The sequence below is a fragment of the Macaca nemestrina genome, chromosome 15 (genome assembly GCF_043159975.1).
Source record: "Macaca nemestrina isolate mMacNem1 chromosome 15, mMacNem.hap1, whole genome shotgun sequence".
In the NCBI taxonomy this organism is placed as follows: domain Eukaryota; kingdom Metazoa; phylum Chordata; class Mammalia; order Primates; family Cercopithecidae; genus Macaca; species Macaca nemestrina.
Genome location: NC_092139.1, coordinates 52,965,905 through 52,988,989, shown reverse-complemented (window position 1 = coordinate 52,988,989; position 23,085 = coordinate 52,965,905). Strand labels below are relative to the sequence as shown.

Below are 23,085 nucleotides of genomic sequence, written 5' to 3'. Positions count from 1 at the left end.
CCTCTTGCCACCCTCCTATTTTAGGGATCCCTGGTACCCCCCTCACCAAATGCCCCTCTGAAACCTCGAGGTGGTTTGTTCCCTGTGGAACTGGGTCTCCTCAGTCCTGTTCTGGGTTTCTATTTATTCTTCCCCAGTGCTTAAGACTGAAGGCAGCTCCACAGCAGAAAGAAGTCAGTTGGAGAGAGATGCATTTTTGTCATTCTTGGCATGTGTCAAAGTCATGTTGGAAAAAGAAACCTGGTCAATTTTTAGAGTTGCTGAAAGGCACTGAGTGACTGCACTAAAGACATGTGTTGTATAAAAGAAATAGAAAGAGATGGTGTGCCAGAATCATGCTATAATCCTAAAGACATCAACCCCATGAAGGTGAGGGCTGGTGAGGGGAAACAAGACTAGGGGACTCAGGGAGCTGCCCTGCTCCCTGTTGAGGGGTGGCTGTGTCCCCAGCGAGGCCACAGCGGTGGCCCATTGGTTTCTGTTCCTGCTCAGTGTCCCACTACAATTCAAGCTCCACACAATAATCAAAGTGATACATGGAGACATGAATTCATCAATGTCACTTCATTCTTCCAACTTTCCATGGACTCCCTCTGCTACTCAGAATAAAATCCAAACTCCTTACCAAGGCAGACAAGACCTTAGATGGTCCAGCCCTGCAAGAAGCTCCAATTCTTCTCCTTCTCTCCCTAATCCCCAGCTGCAAAGTCCTTCTCTGTTCCTCAAGAAACTCCGTCTCCCTCCTGCTTGGGTGCCTTTGCAGTGGCTGGTCTCTCTGCCTGGAATGTTCTTCCTTGGCTGGTTATAGGAATGACTCCTTCCCTCAATCAGATTCCTTTTTCCCATGGCTCCTGATCCAAAGGACCCCTCCCATCGATCCCCATCAGACCTATTCCTCGTTCCCTTTTTCTGTAACACCGATCAAAATCAGATGCTTTCGAATTGTTCTTTGTTTATTCCTTAATTCTGACACCTCCCCCTAGAATGGAAGCTTCATGAGAATCAGGAGCTTGTCTGTGTGGCTCACAGCATGAAAGATGGGGCCTGAGATGGACCAATGACCAATCAATCCTGTGAGAAGTCATCAATCAGTCAATAAAAAAGGGGGTCTTATTTCTTCTATTTTTTTGCAGAGAAGTAATTTCAAACTTGTGGAAAAATTACAACAATCTTACAAGGAACTCCCCATAAACCCTTTACCCTGATTCACCTATTGTCAATATTGTACTCATTTTTGTTAGCATTCTGTTTATCTATCTATATCATTTCTCTCTCTATTTTCTCTATCTATCAATCAATCTATCTATCATCTATCTATGCATTCATCCATCTATCCTATCTATCCATCTATCAATCATAGCTATTCTAATATATCCACCTACTTACCTATCCATCTGCCACTCATCCATCCATCTATCTATACCATTTTTCCTCAACTGTTCTAGAGTAGGTAGCAAGCATCATTGCCCCCACCCTTAAATACTTCAATGCTTATTTCCCAGGAATAAAGGAATTCCCTAACACAACCACAGCACACTCATCAATTCCAGTAAGTTTATCACTGATACAATTATTTTATCTAAACTTCTGTCCATTTTCAAACTGTCAGTTGACCTGATAATGGCACTAAAGCACTTCTCCCTCCAGTACAGGATCTGATCCAGGTGTGGTTAATTAGCTGTCCCACCTCCCTGGTCTCCTCTAATGTGGAACTATTCCTCAACCTTCGTGTCTTTCACAACTTCAGCATTTTGGAAGAACACAGTCTCTTGCTTCAATAGAATGTTTCTCGTTGGGGGTTTTTCTGGTGCTTCCTCATAACTAGATTCAAGTCATGCCTTCCTTGCCAGAATACTGCAGGAGGGCAGGTGCATCACATGTGGAGGGCACCACGACCATCTGGTCTCCTTGGCGATGTTAACTTTAACAAGGAAGTTTCAGTCAAGGTGCAGTCATATTTCTCACCGTACACTTACGAGAGGCATTTGAAGACCATGCAAATATCCTCTTCCTCATCCAAACTTTCCCATGGATTTTGCGTCTACTGATGACTTTTATCAGACCAATCTTTACTGTGATCACTACAAAATTATGAGTTTCCAACTCAGCACCTTCTCCACGTTTAGCAGTTAATAGTCAGTGTTCTACTGAAAGCAAGAGCCCTTCTCCTTCCACATTTGATTCTCCACTGCTTTAACTATTTATTATAGGTAAGAAATTATGGATTCTTACTTCTCAAGATTTATATTTTATCTCCTCTCCCGAAATATCCCACATTTGGCTAGTGAGAGCCCTTTCAAATGGCTTCTGTATAAAAGGGGATAATTTTTAAGTACATCCATAAAATCCTGGTTGCTTCAAAGATGCCCTTTTTCCTCTTTAATGGGGAAATAAGCGTTTCTCCCACATCAAGGCTCTGGATAGCTGGGGGCCATTTAATTGGCTCAGCCACAGCTCTTCACTGTCCCTGACCACCTCCTCTGGGACAAAGAGAAACCAGCGGACTGAGGAGTCTGAGTGGGTCCAGACCCAGTGCCTGGAGGCCCTCCTCAGCCCAACCCTGACCAGGGAAACCTCTGGCTAGGAGACAACAGCACCGCATCCCTGAAAGCAACTAAGATGGTTCCGTCCTAAGGCATGATTTTGTTTCAGAAGATGAGTGTGTCATCTGGTTAGCCCCAAACTCTTGCTGCAATAAACATGGTGTAAAATGGTCTCTGATGTGTGCTAAGGAGCCCTTCTGAGTTAAAATCATGTGCAGAGACTGCAGATGATGAAAACTAATTCCAACTAGCTCGAGGGGTGTCCAGTAATATGGCAGGCCTCTAACCTGGAACAAGCAAAATTTCACATACGTCAGATCACAGAGGGTCCCCACATGCTGCCAAGGTCAAAGCCTTGACCTTCAAATAGCACAGGTAAGAGGCTAGCCCTCACTGTGTATTAAGTAGATGAGATGAAGCAAACAGCAAACTCCGAACCAAGGAACATGTTTTCAACCACAAACTAACTCACTTGAGTGACTTAGCTATGAAGGGGAAAAAATATTTCTGGGGCAGAAGATTCAGAAGGAGGGATCTTATCTGTTCCCAGAAGAATAAATCCACAATATATCTCACTGCCCTGTAAGCTAGGCAACAAATTCAATAATACTGCATACAAAATAGCCTTCATAGCTTTATGATAGAATATAACAATCAGATATTATAATGACCAAAGTAATGTGACAAACTTCTTTCTTGAGCATATGAAATGATTTATAAGTGCCCAAGGAATAGATGAACTAAAACTGGACTCGAGAGCATCTCATTGTGTTGCCTATAGGAATAATGACTGGCTGTACTGATGGGAGGGAAGGTACGCTCATGGAATGAAGGAGTGCAAGACATGAATTCAGATCAGTTAATATGAAAAGAAAAAAGACTCTGTGAAGCCAGTACATTCAGGTAAACAGGAAACCATTTCATTAGCATAAAAACTAGCTTTTTTTTCTAACCAATAAAAAAAAAATCTTATTCCCATTTTTCCTATGAACTACTATACTACTTCACCTTTCTGTAGCAAAACTAAAAAGAGTTATCCATCTGCTTTGTTTCCAATCCTTCCCCTCCCATCCTCTTTTGGACCCATTACAATCAGAATTTTGTTCCCACCAGCACCACAACTCTTCCCGTCCATGTCACTATGGCCTTGGGGTTGCCTGATGCATCCACAGCCTGCAACCCATCACTCACTCCCACCTCCCTGGTGCCCAACTTCCAGGCCACCTCTCCTGATCCTCCTCCCACCTCGATGGCTGCTCCTCCGAGCCTCCTCTGCGGGCTCCTCGTAGAGCTTGGGCTGGGCCCTTGGTCCCCTCTCTGCTCACGCTTGCTCCTGTGGGGAATCCCCTCCACCTCGTGGCTATCAGTACAAGCTTCTGTCTTCCTCCCAGGTCCCCCTTGGTATCTCCAGCCTTGACCTGCAGCCTGAACTCCAGATGCACACACTATCATTATCATCCTACTCATGATCTCAACTGGGATACCCAGGACACATCTCAAAATGAGCACTTCCAACACAGGACACCCGGTCTCCCACGAAGCTCACTCCACCCACCCCTCACCTTCGCCTACAACTGCTCAGGCCAGGAATTGCAATCTTCTATTGCTCTCTCTCTCACCCACACCCACTCCTTCAGGGTGTTGTCACTGATTCAAACCATGTCCAGTCAATCCTGCAGGAAGGCAAACCATGCCCAGAATCAGATACCTCCTCACCCCGCCCCTGTTACTGCTCTGAACTGAGCCACAATTATTTTAATACTCTCCAGAGTCTTTCACTTTCCACTCTTGCCCACTACATTTGACTATCAATCCAACACTCTGGTTGATCCTTTAACAATGTACACCTGGTCACGGGAAGCAAGAGGCAGCTCTCCACTCCACAGTGAATACAGAAGACCTCCATCAGCCCCGAAGGCCCTAAGAGACCTGGTTCCCCATGACCTCTGACATCCCTCCTACTCCTCTCCTCCTCCCTCATTCCGCTCCAGCCACACTGACCCTCCGTGCCATCCTCTGGACACACCAAGCGTGCTTCCATCCCTGGCCTTTGCTACCCTTCTGCCTGGATGCTGTTCCTGAGAACTCTCCAGGGCTCCCTCTCTCCCTCCTTCAGAGATTGCTCAAATGTCACCTTCACAAAGACTTCAACCTTGGCCTTAAATTGCAAGCCCTCCAAACTCCCCCAACTCATCGTCCCTCTCACCTTGTTCATTTTTTTCTGTATCACTTTCGAGCATACTTTACATTTATTTATGTATGTTTTTTGTTTGTCTTCACCACCAGCCCCCGCCACCCCAATGGAAACTCCATGTATGTAAGGACTTTCCCTTCTTTGTTCCTTGTCCTTATGTCCCAGAACACATAACGAGCAACACACAGTGGGTGTCCAATAAATATATATTGAATGAATGAATGCACTTCTACACAATCTTGTGGAAATGTAGACAAAACAAGAAGGATGCACCCATGCATCAGACCATGAAAGTCGGGGAAACCAAGAAAGCCACAGGCGTCCTGAGGCTGGGAGCAGACAAGCTCACGTCAGTAACATCTAACAATGATATGATGACAAAGACCACATGCAAATGGAACAGAGAGTCATCAGAGCAGAACCATATGTTCTGGACCAGCTCCACTTGAGGGAAAGATATGGAGACCTTGTACAACCCTTGTCAGAAAGGTTGTAATGTGTGAAGTCTCATGCTGAGATTCCAGAGGGTGTTCTGGGTAGAGCACTCACTGCCACTTCTCTTGTTTATTCTGGCAGAAGTCTGTGAAGTTAACAAATTATTTGTTGCTCATATGTTCCATCCGTTGGCATCTCTACCTGGGGGCATCTTGCATGGGGAAATGAAAGAAGGATTTTTTTCTTGACAACCCTGTGCCTTGACATTTGGGAACAAAGCCGTTGTGGCTGCCTGCTGCTCTGTCTACCCCGCCATGGAGTGAGGACACACGGGAGTCAACAATGACCTTCTCAGTAGCTGGAGAAGCTCAAGGCATTTCCAATAATCTACCACTCCAGTAATCACCAGAGAAAAGAGCTTTAGAAATTACCTTCCTGGTGGATGAAACAGAACAGGACAAAATGATCCAATACTTGGTAGCTAAATATTAGTAAGATTTTTTAAATTACAGAAATAAAAATGTTAAATTAAATGTAGAGAACAGTAAACATTTCATAAAATGGGAAGGCCGCAACTCTTTCCTAGAGCAAAGTCTCCTTCTAATGAGTTTCTAAACAGGACCTAATTACTGGCAGGATTTACATTTCCTGGATTTCCAAATAATCTATTTCTGTAAAACAAAGGAAACAAGCTTTATTCTGTATTTTAAAAAGGAAAACATCTACTCATCTGACAAAGGGCTAATATCCAGAACCTACAAAGAACTCAAACAAATTTACAACAAAAAAACAAACAACCCCGTCAAAAAGTGGGCAAAGGATATGAACAGACATTTCTCAAAAGAAGACATTCATACAGCCAACAGACATATGAAAAAATGCTCATCATCACTGGCCATCAGAGAAATGCAAATCAAAACCACAATGAGATACCATCTCACACCAGTTAGAATGGCGATCATTAAAAAGTCAGGAAACAACAGGTGCTGGAGAGGATGTGGAGAAATAGGAACACTTTTACACTGTTGGTGGGATTGTAAACTAGTTCAACCATTATGGAAAACAGTATGGCGATTCCTCAAGGATCTAGAACTAGATGTACCATATGACCCAGCCATCCCATTACTGGGTATATACCCAAAGGATTATAAATTATGCTGCTATAAAGACACATGCACACGTATGTTTATTGCAGCACTATTCACAATAGCAAAGACTTGGAATCAACCCAAATGTCCATCAGTGACAGATTGGATTAAGAAAATGTGGCACATATACACCATGGAATACTATGCAGCCATAAAAAAGGATGAGTTTGTGTCTTTTGTAGGGACATGGATGCAGCTGGAAACCATCATTCTTAGCAAACTATCACAAGAACAGAAAACCAAACACCGCATGTTCTCACTCATAGGTGGGAACTGAACAATGAGATCACTTGGACTCAGGAAGGGGAACATCACACACCGGGGCCTATCATGGGGAGGGGGGAGGGGGGAGGGATTGCATTGGGAGTTATACCTGATGTAAATGATGAGTTGATGGGTGCAGCACAGCAACATGGCACAAGTATACATATGTAACAAACCTGCACGTTATGCACATGTACCCTACAACTTAAAGTATAATAATAATAAATAAATTTAAAAAAAAAAAAAGGAAAACATACTTTAGGAGGCTGAGGCAGGAGGATCACTTGAGGCCAGGAACTTGAGGGAAGCCTAGGCAATACAGTGAGACCTTGTTGCTACAAAAAATAAAAGCACAAACATTAGCTGCTGTGGTGTCATGTGCCTGTAGTCCCAGCTACTCCAGAGACTGAAGCAGGAGAATCTCTGGAGCCTGGAAGGTCGAGGCTGCAGTGAGTTATGATCGCATCGCTGCACTCCAGCCTGGGAGACCAAGGGAGACACTATCTCAAGAAAAAAAAAAAAGAAGAAAAATGAAAGAAAAGAAAAGGGAGAAAAGAAAAGAAAAGAAGGAAAGAAAGGACTGAATGTGCTAGAAATTCTCCTTGTTATCCTAATCCAGCTCTACATACCCGCTGCCCCTAGTGTGTGCCCCAGGGGGCCGAATCTGGCTCCCTTCCCCTCTGGCTTCCAGGTGGATTTGGCCAATGGCAGGAAGTTAAAGAGTGAAAGAAGAGAGTAGTCAGGATTCTCATTCTCATAGTTCTCTCCCAGCCCATAGTCCCCATCAAGTCCCCAGCGTCCACAGCTCGTCCCTGTCCTCCTTTGCTCCCTTGGGCAGACAGTGGTGATGGCCCCTCACTGTGGCTCCTCTGGGTGCTTCACCATCTGCTCTTGGCTCCCTCATCCTGCCCACATCTTGGTAACGGGGGCCCTTCATGAAGTATTACTCCCTTTGCATATCCCATCTGTTGCTTACAGATCCTGGATGCCGAAGGAAGAAAGCACGTTCCAGGCAGAACACCACACTCGGAGAGAAATATAGGTTCAAATATAGGTCCCTAATCCTAAAATACAATATCCAAAATGCTCCAGAATCCAAAACTTTCTGAGCACCAACATGAAGGCACCAGTGGAAAATACCACACCTGACCTAATGTGACCGGTTGCAGTCAAACCGTTGTTTTGTGTATAAAATTCTTTGAAATATTGTACAAAATTACCCTCAGACTACGTGTATAAGGTGTATGAGATCCGGCCACTGCACTCCAGCCTGGGTGACAGAGCGAGACTCCGTCTCAAATAAATAAATAAATAAATAAATAAATAAATAAATAAATTTCATGTTTACATTTGGGTCCCCCTCCTCAAGATGTTTCTCTCTCTATATATATATACACACACACACATATGCATATATATGTATATATACACACACATGTACATATATATGTCTCTCTCTATATAAACACACATGTATATATACATATATATGTATATTTGCAAATATTCCAAAAATCAAAACAAAACAAAACAAAAAAAACTCCAAATCCCAAACACTTCTGGTCTGAAATACTTCAGATAAGGAACACTCAACCTGGACATCCCTAGGGCCCTGGTAGCTGCCTCCTCTTCCATGGAGGTGGTCACGAAGGAACATGGCACTGGAAGAAACCACCATCATTTCTGAGAACAGAAAGGACGATTCATCCAACGCAGCACCCAAGGCTGTGGAGAGCTTGTACAACCCTTTTACAAGCTGATTCCCTTTTTAGTTAGTTTGTTTATTTTTTGAGGCAGGGTCTCACTGTCGTCTCCCAGGCTGGAGTGCAGTGGTGCCATTACAGCACACTGCAGCTTTGAACTCCTGGGCTCAAGGGAACCTCTTGCCTCAGCCTCCCCAGTAGCTGGGACTACAGGGATGCACCACTATGCCCAGGTAATTATTATTAGTAGTAGTACTTTGTAGTACAGACAAGGTCTCACCATGTTGCCCAGGCTGGAACTTCCGGCCTCAAGGGATCCCCCTGTCTCAGCCTCCCAAAGTATTGGGGTTACAAGTGTCAGCTATTGTACCCGGCCTGGGTTCCTTCTCTCCTAAGGGGGTGACCCCACTCTGACCGAAAAGCTACCTAAGGTATTTTAGGAGTGCAAGAGAATGACAAGCATGAGTAAGAATGAGATGGTGTCATCTCAAAAAAAAAAAAAAAAAAAAAAGGCTCTACCATCCATTCACCTTCCGAGGCTGTCATAACAGCAGAATTGTGCTTCTTGAATGTCAACTGCCAGGGTGACTACTGAAAAGTGAAGATAGCAAGAGGATTAACTCGCTAAACAAAAGTCTGAGACATTTCTCAGGATGGCATGTGTCACAATATTAATCCAAAAATCAGATTGTGTTAAACTCTTTGGGAAAAATAAGATAATTGACTTATCCCAATTTCCAGCCATATAATTGGTATTCTATAGACACAGCCTAAGGGAACCTCAGTAATAAAGCAATAACTTGATTTCCTTTGATTATGCGGATGGGTAAAAATGTCAAACCCTCATGGTGCAGAGTCAGGAGAAGCGGTGAGAAGCGTGGCCAGAGAGCACAGTGAACCCCAAGGCCAGGACAATCCTGGGGGACATGGGATTGTGACACCACTTAGTGCCAACCTGTGAAAGACACGTTCTTAAAAGCAGAACTTCCCACTCATCTGTTAGAGCAGTGAAAATGTCTTGTGATAAATGCCACAGGATGTATAATTTAGACACGATAATATCTGTGTGACCCAATCTCACTGCGGTTAAGAAAAATATTTAAATAAAAAAAGGTTTAAAACCAATCCAGTGAAGTTTTAGCACCAAGGAAAGCAGCATTCTGGCTAATTTCCCCTTCTCTAATGAGGGGAAAGGACAGTCAAATTTGCCTCCTAACATCCACTTGTGACTTATCATCCACCACAGTGAGCAGCCAGGAGATTTCACATGACTGAAACAGGAAGAATTATTTAATGGCTTGGGAAGAGCATTTTTAATTCTGAAGTGTTCCCAGGCCAGATCATGGCAGCAACCAAGCTTGTTCAGTCATCACCAGCAGTGTTTTCTGGGCTCCCAGTGATGAACGCTCCCTGTGTGTGATCTCGTGTACCAATCAATGACCTTGCGAGGCAGGTATTCTTCTTATCTATGACGGACTAGAAAGCAAATATTCTTAATTTAGCAGACTTTTTTGAAATGCTAATGATGCTGCTGATGATAATAACATCAATTAAATGGTTTGCAGAGCTACCAAAAAAAAAATTCTTAAAACTGAGTAGTGGGAAGGAACAATTCTCCAGCTAAAGCTTATTCTTCTGCCATCTCAGCAAATGAAGTTCCAGCTTTCACTTTTCCTCATGGGTCAGTGTGGCTTCCAGCACCTCTCTGATGGAAGGTTCCATAAAATGTATAAATGGTAGCTAAAGTTCCCCTTAGGTCTCAGCCTCCCATATTAACCTCTGGTGAACTCGCTGGATGTGGAGTTCACAGGGGGAAAACTGACAGTGAGGACATCCCCGCAGCAGGCTAGGGATGCGCTGGATGGACAGCTGTCTGGATGCGAAGGTTTCGTCCTGTTGGCTCCACAAGGCCTTATTCCATTGGTTCTCGAGGTACCATTACATTTTAAAATATCTTACATATAAAAGAAATGACCAATCTTGCCAGAAACAACCACTCTAGTTGAAACCTCTGTGTCCTAGGACAAATCTGGAACATTTTCAGGCTGGACCATCCAAAAGCTTATGTGGCATGGATGTGCTCGCACTCTAACCTCCGCTAGTCCATGCATAAACTTTGTTCCAGGTCATTCTACTTATAATTATAAAGCTCTATTCTCAATGCTCTAATAGCTTGAAGAATAAAGAAGGTTATATTTCTTCTTAATGGAAAATTTCTTTATCCAAAATGGGTTCCTTCCAAGCCCCACTGTCTTTATGTCCACCATCTTTTTGCCAGCTCCAGCTGATAAGGAGAGTTCATCCTGACAAGCTCAGAGAAGGGCCTAACCACAGGCCCTTGGTTTGCTGCATTCCAGGAGCTTGTGGCAGTGGGCCAAGGTCTGGTGTGCAAATTGCATCTCTAGTGTGTGCAGAGTGAACATGTTTTTATTTTAAATTACAAGATAGATTGCTATAACCTAACTAAATTTCACAGAACAGGTAGATGTAGGATAGAGGGAAATCCCAAGCCTTTGAAAGTCAAAAATGCCCCCGCAGGAAAGAACAAGGTGAGTTTTTGGAAATTCTGTTAGGACCATGTCAGCTTAAATGGGCTTTTATGTCCAAAATTGGGACAATTTGAGAATCAAAAAGACCAATGAAGATAATGGGTTGAAAAGGGAAGGAAGGAAGGAAGGAAGGAAGGAAGGAAGGAAGGAAGGAAGGAAGGAAGGAAGGAAGGCTGGCTCAATTTGGGAACCCATAATGATACTAAAAGGGGGAGGGGTATTTTTAGAGAGAAATATCAGCTAATGTAGAAAAAATTACTGAATAGGAAAATCACCATTTTGCACACCTTTCTATAATAACAGATCTAGGAGAGAATGATCCAAGGATCCTAAAGCCACAGGGGGAAAGGCTGTTGAGATACAGGAGCACCTTACATAGACAAAGCATCAACCTGGTGGACACTTCATAACCAAGTAGTCAGAGCTAACAAACATGAGAGACATTGGCATCGTGTGGCTCCTGATGTGACGCACTGGGAAGGGCATCACACCCCTGATGTCAAAGATGTTCATCTTGCATCTAATCAGAGAGAGGCAATCAGTTAATCAGACAAGTTCAGAGCATGGGGCATTCTGCAAGTCAACAGGCCTGGATGCATCCAAATGTCAGTGGCTGGAAGAAAAAGAAAAATGGCAGGAGATTTTCTAAAATGCAATGTGGGAACCTTGACTAGATTCTAAATTTAAAAAGTAAAACTATAGACTTTGGGGGGCGACTGGGAGAAATAAGAATATAGGAATATATTAGATATTATTGACATTATTTTTGACCAGAAAATGGAACTGTATTTATTCAATGTCTTGGAAGGTAACTATACAAAACTTTACAGCATCTTCTATCCACTGTCCCTTAACAAATGGTTTTAATTATTTTAAGCCCATTTAAATATAACAAGTGTCTTAGAGACCTAAGACATAAGATAGTCTTAAGATGATTTGTACTGATTTCTGGATGATCTGACAGTCTAGAGATAGAAGTGGCTTTTAATTTTCTAAGATTTTCCAAGATTGAAGTCATGTAGCATGAGCTTCTCTAAATTTCCTTTTCTTTCCTTCACATATTTTCATTGTCTTCACCAATTCATGTTTTCCCTCTGCCTGTTGCCTCCTTAGTGCTAAGTGAATTGTTCAGCCTATGCCAAGGACTCAGGAAACGCCTAGTCCATAATCAGCCATCGTTGTGCTCGCTCCATCACTCAAGTCCTTAATGTGACAAAAACCTTATTTGTATTGTTTTCAAACTTCTTAAGGTTACTGCTCCAATGTCTTGAGTGCGATAATGACACTGTAGTTATGAATAGGAATATAATGGCCTTGTTTCTAGATCAGGCTGAAGTATTTAGAGCCAAAGGGTCATGACGTCTGTCTGTAGCTTACTTTCAAATGTTTTTACAAAAAAACAAGTAAACTATATACATAAATACATATATATACACACACACAGTCAACCCCCTATATCTGTGGATTCCAAATTCACCATGGATACAGAGGACTAACTGTATATACACATAATACACGCATATGTATGTATACATATACATCCACATATTCAATACATATATATGTGTGTGTACATGTATACACATTCTGTATACAGTCAGTCTTCTGTATTCATGCATTCCACATCTACAGAGTCAACCAATTTCAGATTGAAAATATCTTAAAACTTGCATCTGTACTGAACATGTAGACTTTTTTCTAGTAATTATTCCCTAAACAACATAGTAAAACAACTACTTAGATAGCATTTACATTGTAATAGGTATTATAATTAATCTGGAGATGAGTTAAAGTATATGGGAGGATTGTATCAGGGATTTGAGTACCCTCCCTCAGATTATGGCAACTGTGAGTGGTCCTGGAACAAATCCCCTGAAGACTCCGAGAGACAACTGAATAGTAATAAAATATGTGCAACATAATGTAACATGCATGTGTGTGTCCATAATGCACAAAAGAGAGAGACCAAGCAGATGTGATAAAGCTCCTGCATAGGATGTGGACATAAAGCCAGACATGAGCTGTGTTCATGAGGCCAGCACACTCAAAGCAGAATGACCATCCCATGAACAAAGCAAGGGATAACATCTGTCCCAGAAAAAATGAGCAGATGTCCAAATCCAAGAGCTCCAGAACAGCAATTCAGCATCAATCTCTTAAATGAGGTGGAAATAATCTTTTAAGTTCCACTCAGGCATCTCCTCATGTTAATTTCATAACTCGACCTTTATGATGTTAGTAAATTACCATATTTTGAGTGAAACAAAAACACATGCACACCACTTCTCCAAATGACAAAGCCTGGCCCGTCTGCGCCCGACAGAAAACAAAGCCACGAAACAGCTACAGAGCAGGACAAGGGACACTGGCACGTCTTCAGCTCAACTTTTATTTAAACACACTGGGCTCCAGGCACAGCCTTGACCTGCCAACAGATTTAAGCAAACGTAATTAGAGGTGAGCAAGCTACAAGGACCCAGCTTTCCCAATCCATGCTGCAGCTGCCGAGAAGTAGAGCAGATCTAGAAGGGCTGCCCCAGGAGTTTCAGGAGGAAGCTCTGTGACCTCCCCGTGCCTGGCGGGGAGCCACCCACCCTTTGACAAACCCAGTGCACTGATTCCTTAGGTGTGCGTCCCATGACCCCACGGTCAAATGGGCACAGGCCAGCTGGGGTACACATGTATGGGTGTACCAGCTGTTAAAATACCGAGATGCTCTGTACCAGGTGGTAAATAACCGCCCTCCAAATGCCTCCAGTGCCCCCTCCTGTGCTTTCGTGCTGCCTCCTCCACCAGGACCCCTCATGATCGCCTCCCCCATGACCCATTAACTCCAAGAGCTAAAATCTCACTACATCCAACCTAGGGCCAAGTACTCTGTCATTGTTGAGTATTTAAAACAGCACTCTGCCTCCTAGACTCTGGTGCTTCCAGGGCAAGGAGTCTATTTTATTCATTTCTGCATCTCTAGCATGTCTTGAAGCCACACCCACAGAAGTACCAGTTCAATGCATCCACCAAGGACCCAAGAGGAGCTTGCCATGAGGCAGGGCTGCTTGTGAGTGAGGGAGAGTGAGCAGCAGCGAGTGGCTGTGGGTGGGTATCACACTACTGCATTTGAGCCACATCTGAGTTTCAGGTGCAGGGCCTATGAACCACAATAGGTTTGAGGCACTGATTTATGTATAAGGCAGTTCTGCTGGAAAATGCTTACTTGAGATACACTTCTTAAGTAATAAACACACACACATATTTATGGAGCAAAAATTAAGCCCAGCCAGCCCCTACCAGTGTCATGCTCATGGGACAGTAGAGTCCATGGTTCCTTTAGATTCACTTTGATCTTCTATCTCTACTTCCTTAAATGAAATAGAACCTCACCCTGGAAAACCAGTTGTAAAGTCTAGAGTGGGAAGAGGCAAAGAACAGCAGTGCAGTGAACTCACTGGTAGGCAAGAAGAAACAGAGGCTCTAAAACGTGGCACAAGGGAGCTCTCACGTCACCAAGACCAGGATCCTTCTCGAACTTTCTTCTGAGGTCTGGAAAATGCTGGTAACAAGGGCAAGAACTGTGTGGAAGTAAAGACACTGTCCCAAAAGGAGAAAAAAAAGGCATCATTTAGACCAAGGCAGCCATTCAGCACGGAACAAGACAGAATATTTATCTTCCCTCGCAGGCAGGCTGTAACCCTGCAAGTGATAGGGCAGGAGTTCTGGGGACATGACTGCCCCGCCCCCATCAGCCTCTCTTCCAGCCCTGACGAGCATCCCACATGTCCCTGTGCTGTCTTTTCTCACTAAAACGAAGTGTCTCAGGTGCACAGCAGTATTCCCTCCCTACACCTACCCTTCTACCTGTGGGACGAGCAAGAGACTAGGACTGGGGATTGCAAGGGGGCCTCTTCATGGCAAAGGAGCACACGTGGTGTTTCCCACTCTTGATTTCATACCTGGTAATAAGAGTAGCTTAGTCTCAGGAAATGAGCATGAGGAGAGCTAACTCGGCTTTTCTGGAAAAGTCGTGAATATCAGTACTAGGGATGAGGAAGTAGCACAGCCTCCCCAGGAAGAGGTGCCACTGTTTCCCCTGGCTCTGGTTTTTCTTGGGTCTTGTCTCTCAGCCTCCTCATCATGGCTAATTCTTCCCTAGGTCTACCATCACCCACCTACAAAAGGATCCAAGTAAATGTCTTGGCTTTCAATCCCACTGAACAGACACTGAAAGTAACATATTTGGGAGGTGACGAAAGAGGAAGAAGGAATAGAGAGGGGGAAAGGCTGCTCATAAAGCTTGCGTTATCCAGCAGGTTACGGCTGCGGGCAAGTGCAGCATAATCCTACTGGACAACTCTAGGAGACAGTGCAGACTCGCGTCTCAGAGCCAGCCCCCTGTAGGGATGAGGGAGTTGGGGTATTTATACACCACCTCCCATCAGCCATTGGTTGAGGGCTGCTCCAGAAGTTATTAAGTCTCTGACATTTCCAGCCTGCCATGCACAAAGCAGTGTGGACTCTGGCATCCAAAGAAAGCCTTTGGGCAAAGGAATGCAGGTGTGAGCAGGTGGAATGTGGCCAGTGTGCACCAACATGGTAAGAGCAACGAACCATGGGCAGGCAGGGTGGTGTCTGCTTCCTGAAAGACTCAGAGAATGCAGCTATTACTATACCAGCTGGGATGCCCAAGAGCACCTTTATGTAAAAGGCTTACACTCCTCAGGAGAGAGGTGTCCTGTAAACACAAGGCATGCTTATCCACCCAGACAAGAAATTCTATTTCCCTGGCAAGATGGGGTGAGCTGGTGAAGGGGAGAACAAAAGAGACCCCTCCCCAAAGATGAGTGTACATGTCTACAGCAACTCAAAGGAGGAACAGATCTTCCTCATCAGCTTTCTAAACAGGTGTCCTGCAGGGGGATGGGAAACTGTTTTACCCTTTGGGGTCACAGGAGTGAGGGGTGGCCTGAGAAGGCATGGCCCATGGGCCTTGCTGTGGCGGCTTTGTCCTGAAGTGATCTTTTTCCTTTTGCCTCTTTTCTGTGAATGCAGCAGGTCACAGGGGAGTCATCTTGCAGAGCAGAGTGGAAATAAAAGTAATACTTGGCAATTAAGGAGAAACAGAAATGAGATGATTCTAAGACCTTGAATGCATGTGTCTGCCCGGCTACCCGGCAGCTCACTTAGAAATCAAGGAGACTCAATTTTCGCTTTCCTTGCAATTGCTTTTGGCATTTTTGTCATGAAATCTTTGCCCGTGCCTATGTCCTGAATGGTACTGCCTGGGTTTTCTTCTAGGGTTTTTTATAGTTTTGGGTTTTGCATTTAAGTTTTTAATCCATCTGGAATTGATTTTTGTTTATGGTGTAAGGAAGGAGTGCAGTTTTTAATTGTCTGCATACAGCTAGCCAGTTCTCTCAGCACCATTTATTAAATAGGGGATCCTTTCCCCATTGCTTGTTTTTGTCAGGTTTGTCAAAGGTCAGATGGTTGTAGGTGTGTGGCCTTTTGTCGGGGGTGGGAGAAGGAAGAGCGCCAGGAAGAATAGTTAACGGATGTTGGGCTTAATACTTGGGTGATAGGATGATCTGTGCAGCAAACCACCATGGCACGTGTTTACCTATGTCACAAACCTGCACATCCTGCATAGGTACCCCTGAACTTAAAAGTTGAAAATTTAAAAAAAAATCAAGAGATTCTATTTTTAAAAAAATTTGCAAAGAGAGTTAATTGGGAACACTTAAAGAAGTCTGCCTCCTCAGCAAAGACACAGAGATCATTCTCATTTTCTCCTCAGCAAAGTCCACTTCAGGTCAGGTGACCTCTCCCCAGTCCCTAGAGCCAACCTGGCCTGGACCCCAGGCTCCTACCCAGGGAGTGTCGGCATGACTTGGTGTCTGGCTGATTTACGGCTCCCATCGTCTTCGCTGAATCCCAGAGTTTTTGAAAATGCTAGACATTTTCAAGATTAGTTTTTTTTTATTTGACTGATTTACGAGCCATAGCTCGGATTAAACAGGGAAACCCTGTCGTGTCAAAGGAACCATTGTACTTGCTCCCAGCGCGGTGGAGCAAACCCTGATGTTTTTCAGCCCAGCCCCTGACCCAGTGGCCGTAGGCACACTGCCTTCCTTGGCTTTTTATGTAAATCCTGGGGACTTGCTTACCTCCTCCGGGTGCTTCTGAGCCTTTATCTCACCCCTCTCCAGCTCCACAGAAGCACCAAGAGGTAGGAACTGTGCGGCCTTGTCTTTGCTGAAACCCCCACTTAACTAGAGCTTCCTTAGGACAGGTGGTCCCCGATTTTCGATGGTTCATCTTGGGATTTCTCCACTTTATGATGGTGAAAAGTGATGTACATTTAGTAGAAAGTGTATTTCAAATTTTGAATTGTGGTCTTTTCCTGGGCTAGCAATACGTGGTTCAATAGGCTTTGGTGATGCTGGGCAGCTGCTGTGAGCTGCCGCCCCCAGCCATGCCATCACCAGTGCACTCTGAAGCATATTGTACTCAATAGATCTGTGAGACATTCAAAACTTTGTAATAAAAAGCTTTGTGTTAGATGATTATGCCCAGCTGTAAGCTAATGTAAGTGTTCTGAGCATGTCTAATGCAGGTTAGGCTAAGTGATGATGCTTGCTAGGTTAGGTGTATTAGATGCATTTTCAACTTATGATATTTTCAGGCTTATTGGCATATAATCCCATTTTAAATTGAGGATCACCTATATTTATGTACACGAGTGAATAAAAGAACTGTGAACTCTGGTTACAGCGCTGTAATATTCCAGCAGGGTGATGACCCTCCTACCAGAAGAGCCACTGGATCCACAATAATAGATCATGAAAGTCACCAGCACATGCGTTCTTGGTCATGACCTGAGCACAGCAGTGCACCCTTCCATATAATCTCTATGACCACAACCAGGAGGGAGGAACATCAGCATTTTGTAGAAAGAATCCATAGCCCAGGGAGGTTGAGGGATCTGTCCCTAGCCATATAACCCACTTAGCTTTCTAAGACTTTCTAAGACCATGACCCCAGGATTTCAGCACAAATCTTGCCTCTTTCCAGAAAACTCCATCCCATTTCTATTTGGTGCTGGGTGGAAAATCCCTCAACCGTACACTTCCTTCTTTGCGTTTGAATGGGGTCTCTGGCACCCTAGCCCCAGTGATCTGGTCCTAACAGCATCATGTTCTGGAAAACCTGCCCTGGGGCCACTGCCAGGCTGTTGCTGCAGCCTCCTTTCCATTTCCCATTTAAAACATATCTAGTTTGATGGAGAAGAGGGAAATCAGGTCTGCCCAGCACAGAGGAAACCAACCTACCCTGCGTGAACTGTAGAGACAGGTGTGGGTGCAAGGACAGGTGAATCTGAGCACAGTAAAGCCAAGGACCCTTTCTTTGCAAAAATAGCAAAAACAGAGCAGATGGAACAGAATGTGGGTGTCCCAGAAGCAAGTGACCTGATTGCCAGCACACTGGCACTACCACCTAGAAAATCAAAGCGAATTTCTTCTTCAGCACTTTTATATGTGGCCTTCGACCAAATGCCAAAACATGCAGTTAATGATGTCAGATGACAGGGTGATACTGCAATTCTCTGCATTTCAGACACAATGTGTAAATCACACATCTGAAACATCAGACTTCCTGCCCGCAGTCGATAACTCATGTCCAGACACACTGACAGGCCAAGGCCTGGTAACCACTAAGGTGTGTTATGACAAGCTTTGCTGACACTCCTTCTGGAAGACTGTGAGTACGGATGGGCAGTGTGCCAGCATGGCAGGAGTTACAGGCTGCCTGACGACAGAGAACCTTCCGCAGCAACTCCCTTCATCCTGCAGACAAGGAATGAGAATGCTCAAGCCTCTAGAACTCCAGTAAAGAGGATTTAAAGGCAGGGTGCAGTGGCTCACACCTGTAATCCCAGAGCTTTGGGAGGCAGAGGTGGGCAGATTGCACGAGCCCAAGAGTACAAGAACAGTCTGGGTAACATGGTGAAACCCCACCTCTATAAAAAATACAAAAATTAGCTGGGCATTGCAGTGCATGCCTATAGCCCCAGCTACTCAGGAGGCTGAGGTGGGAGGATCACTTGAGCCAGGGAAGTCAAAGTTGCAGTGAGCTGAGATTGCGCCATTGCACTCCAGCCTGGGCGGCAGAGTGAGACCCTGTCTCAAAAAAACAAAAAGAGGGTTTAGAATAGAACCAGGGATCAGTGCATCTTTACTCCAACCTTCCTCAAAAAATACTGGCCCATGGAAGAACACCTGTCTGCAGGCCTGGGACCTTACAGCAAAACCACAGACAAAGTTGGGGACAGAATATTTTCACAGGTGAAGGCTTTTGTTGTTTATCAATGGTCCCTGGATTCTGTAAACATGAACTGGATAAATGACCAGAGTGACCAGTCTGTGAATTTCATCAGGGGATGCCTATAGCATGAATTTTCTCCTTCCCACACCTCAAGACCTGAAGTTGTATAGTTCAGCTCATGTTTCTGGCATCACCTTCTCCCTCTGCCCATCCTTTGAAATGTATCATCTCTTCATGGGGTTGAAGTGGAGTAGCACAACAAGTTTCTAAAGCCTCAGAGGGATTAAACTTGTCAATGTGGTACCTCCCTGTTACTAGTTTGAAAAGGGTAGAAGAAAAGGTTCAAGCACAAGAGAAACTCACCCTATATCACCGTGATCCCCAGGACCTGCTCTGAAAGCAGGAGCTGTTCCATGTTCACATGCAATCAGCAGCCAGATTACTGTAGCTGAGCTAGGTTTAATGCCTCGTATTCTTAGTTAAATCTCAAAATCTGACTTGCTAAGTCAACTAAGAAAAGAAAGACCTAGGAGTGGCAGGAGAGGCAAGTTCAGACCTCAGAGCTGAAATGGGCCACTGACCCACAATGGGCTGGGTTCCAGCCTAGCTCAGGTTCCCTGGCCCTACTCAATGCCACTCAGGTACAGAGCCCAGAGCAAACAGGGGAGGAACCAGACACCCACTGCTTTTCCTTGGAAGGCTCTGATTTAATTCCACCTCTGGGTGGAGGGGCAGCTCTGAAATAACATGCTTCATTTCGTCTCCCTTGCCCATAAAGAAGAGGTCATAAAAAAACAAGAGAGGCCGGGTGTGGTGACTCATGCCTGTAATCCCAGCACTTTGGGAGGCCAAGGTGGGCGGATCACCTGAGGTCAGGAGTTCAAGACCAGCCTGGCCAACACAGTGAAACACTGTCTCCATAGAAATACAAAAATTAGCCAGGCATGGTAGCAGGCGTGCCTGTAATCCCAGCTACTCGGGAGGCCGAGGGGGAAGAATCACTTGAACCTGGGAGGCGGAGGTTACAGTGAGCCAAGATCCTGCCATTGCATTCAAGCCTGGGCAACAGAGCAAGACTCCATCTCAAAAAAAAAAAAAAAAAAAAAGCAATAGAAAAGGAAGAATATATGAAAACTCTGGAGAACATTTCTGTTTTCCCTCATCTTGTTGGTCCTGACACTGCTATAAAGTAAACAGGGGAACTGTGCGATACAATGGCCAGGGAAACCCAAAGTGGTTAGGCTATGCCAGCATCACCATTGCTACCAATATCCAGGCTGCTGCCACATAAAACACACCAGGCCAGTGGAACTCTGAGCTTTGAGCAACCTCAGAAGCACAGGGGAACTCCCTGGTTCCATTTACATCCTGGGATAAAACTCACAACCCCAAGGCCCTTCTCCATCACACTTGTCAACATAAAGTCCAGACAAAAGGTATGTGGGCAACAAAACAAAACAACAAAACATCAAAGCAGCAGTTTAGCAAGTCCCGAAATAAAGTGTAAAGTGTATCTCACTGGTGTATTAATAACCTATATACATACTTTTGAGTGAACAGGAAGAGGTCATGAAGAATCCCACCCTCTCGGCCTCCTTGTTCACAATGGTCAGTTACCCTTGTGCAGAGAGGCTGGAGGAGGTAAGCTGTAAGTGGAGAATGATTTTAACTGCATAGTTCAGTACTGTTTGGGTTCTCTACGATATGTATACATTCTGAAATGATTCCTCAAGGTTAAAAAAATCGACTATATAAATATAAAAACTACATAGACCTATACTGTTCTAACTTACAAATTCCTAGAGCTTTGACCAGTTCCCTGGAACATTGTCCCCTGCACCTTGGGCTACCCACCGATGAAGTGAAGTCTGGCACACCTGTAAGAGTTTTCCTACATGCAAGAATGAAGCCCTTCACTAAAGGGAAAATGGAACCCTGTGTCTCACACCCCTGAAGAGCTCTTCCAATGCTGGGATCTCACTGAGGGACACCCACTGCCACTTAAAAAAATGTTTTCACCTTAACGAATTAATCAAGTGCCATTTTGGTTCACAAGGCAATTTTCAATCCAGGCAGTGATCTACCTCTGAGTTTATTGTTCTTATACTAGAGGCTCACTTCCTGTGTTTGAAACATGAAGTAGAACAAGAGCAGCAAATGCATGCATACAACAGAGGAAAGAGGGAAGGAAACCCTCATGCTACACACAGAGTACTGGCAGCCGTGTTCCTCAGTGGGCCTCGATCCCATCAGAAGACTTCATCCCTGTTTCCTCCATGCCACCCTTTAGGAACATGTATTTAATGAGCATGGAAAGTAAGTGTGGCAGATGAATTCTCTGCTGGCCATAGGGAAAAAAGACAGCTGCATACTATTGTTGCTAACAGGCTATCTTGATTTCATGGCTTCTACCTCCTCAAATGAGTACCATCATCCTCCCTGGTGAAATCTAATTTAACTGTTTTCCTTTGGAGACACTTGTTGACTCAAATACTGCCTCCTCCAGGAAGCCTTCCTTTACCCTACACTTTCCCATCCATCCTGGCTCTCCGCAGGGGCCAACATGCATACCTGTAGTAGAGCACTGATCACTCTGAGTGGATGTAGCTGGATTCCTCTCCCCGCTACCTTCCGCATGTGATCCCTGATGGCTGGGACTGCATCTCTTCTTTCTCCAAACCTTCCCACCACTAGCAGAATGCCTGGACCAGCATGAAAGCTCAAGGAGCACAGGTCTGTTGAGTGACCTCATCCTGATTTCCTGTGTGTAGCCCCGGAATGATCCACCGCATACAGAGAACCCACCAGCGGGACCTGCTGGCCAAAAGATGCTGACTGCAAGCCTGGGGTTCTCTTGAAGCCGTAAGCCCTTGAATATGGGGTTTAGGTTCATGCCCAAATTCCTCACAGATCTGAACTCAAGTCTCTACACACATATGAGTAACCAAAGCCCAAGCTCCAGTGGCCCAAATCTGTGCTTCTCCATTAGAGGAAGAAAGGAAGGAAAAAAAGGAAGGTAAGGCAAGGAAGGGAGGGAGGGAGGGATGGAGGGAGGGAGGAAGGAAGGAAGGAAGTAAGGAAGGAAGGAAGGAAGGAAGGAAGGAAGGAAGGAAGGAAGGAAGGAAGGAGAGGGAAGGAAGGATGGAAACAAGGAAGGAGAGGGAAGGAGGGATGGAAACAAGGAAGGAAGAAAGGAAGGAAGGAAGATTACATAGAGGAAAAAAAAAAAAGAAATGAAAAGCTTTCAGAAAGACTCCAGCAAAGCAAATAAACACGATTTTTAATAAGCTCCAAAAAAATTTTCAGATTTAAAGTACCCTGGCTGTCCTTGGAGTTTGTCTTTTGACCTTTCCCCCAAAAGTTGAATGTGGCTAAAGAAACAGGTAGTGCAAGAAGGGAGCATGTCCACACACAACATCTGGAAAGTATGACTCCAAAGTGAGGTTATGTAACTGGAAGCCGAAGGCAGCATCAAGCTCTGTTTACATGCTTGCTGCCCTGAATGACTGCAGCACAGAAGATGACTGTCCCAGCAAAACTTAAGAGGCTGCAGGCATCGATAAGGAAGAACAGTGGCCGGAGCAGTAAGTTTCCTTCCCAGGTAGCTGCAGGTCAGTCTTGAAGCAACCCTGACCTTCCAGAGAACTGGCCTGGACTAGAGAAGAGACAGTCCTCATGGAATTCTTGCCCTGATATTGAGCTCCTCATTTCTCAAGCCCTCATGCAGAGCCTTATTGATTTTTATTTCATACACCAGGTTTAACAAAGGAAGAGAAAATTAATATTTACTGAACATACACTACTAGCTCAGCACTTCTCCAAGTCTTCTGTGCACGCGACCACTTGGGAACTTTTGAAATTCACTGTCAGACTCAGTGCATTTTCCTGGTGGGGGCTGAGCTTCTGTGTGGCCAATAAGCTCCCAGTCAT

The 23,085-nt window shown here is 44.6% G+C and overlaps 1 protein-coding gene across 6 annotated transcripts in view; it reads right to left on the bottom strand.

Moving 5' to 3' along the window:
* LOC105486812 (solute carrier family 24 member 3) overlaps positions 1-23,085 on the bottom strand; it is a 506,030-nt gene that overhangs the window by 388,453 nt on the left and 94,492 nt on the right. The window lies entirely within an intron of this gene.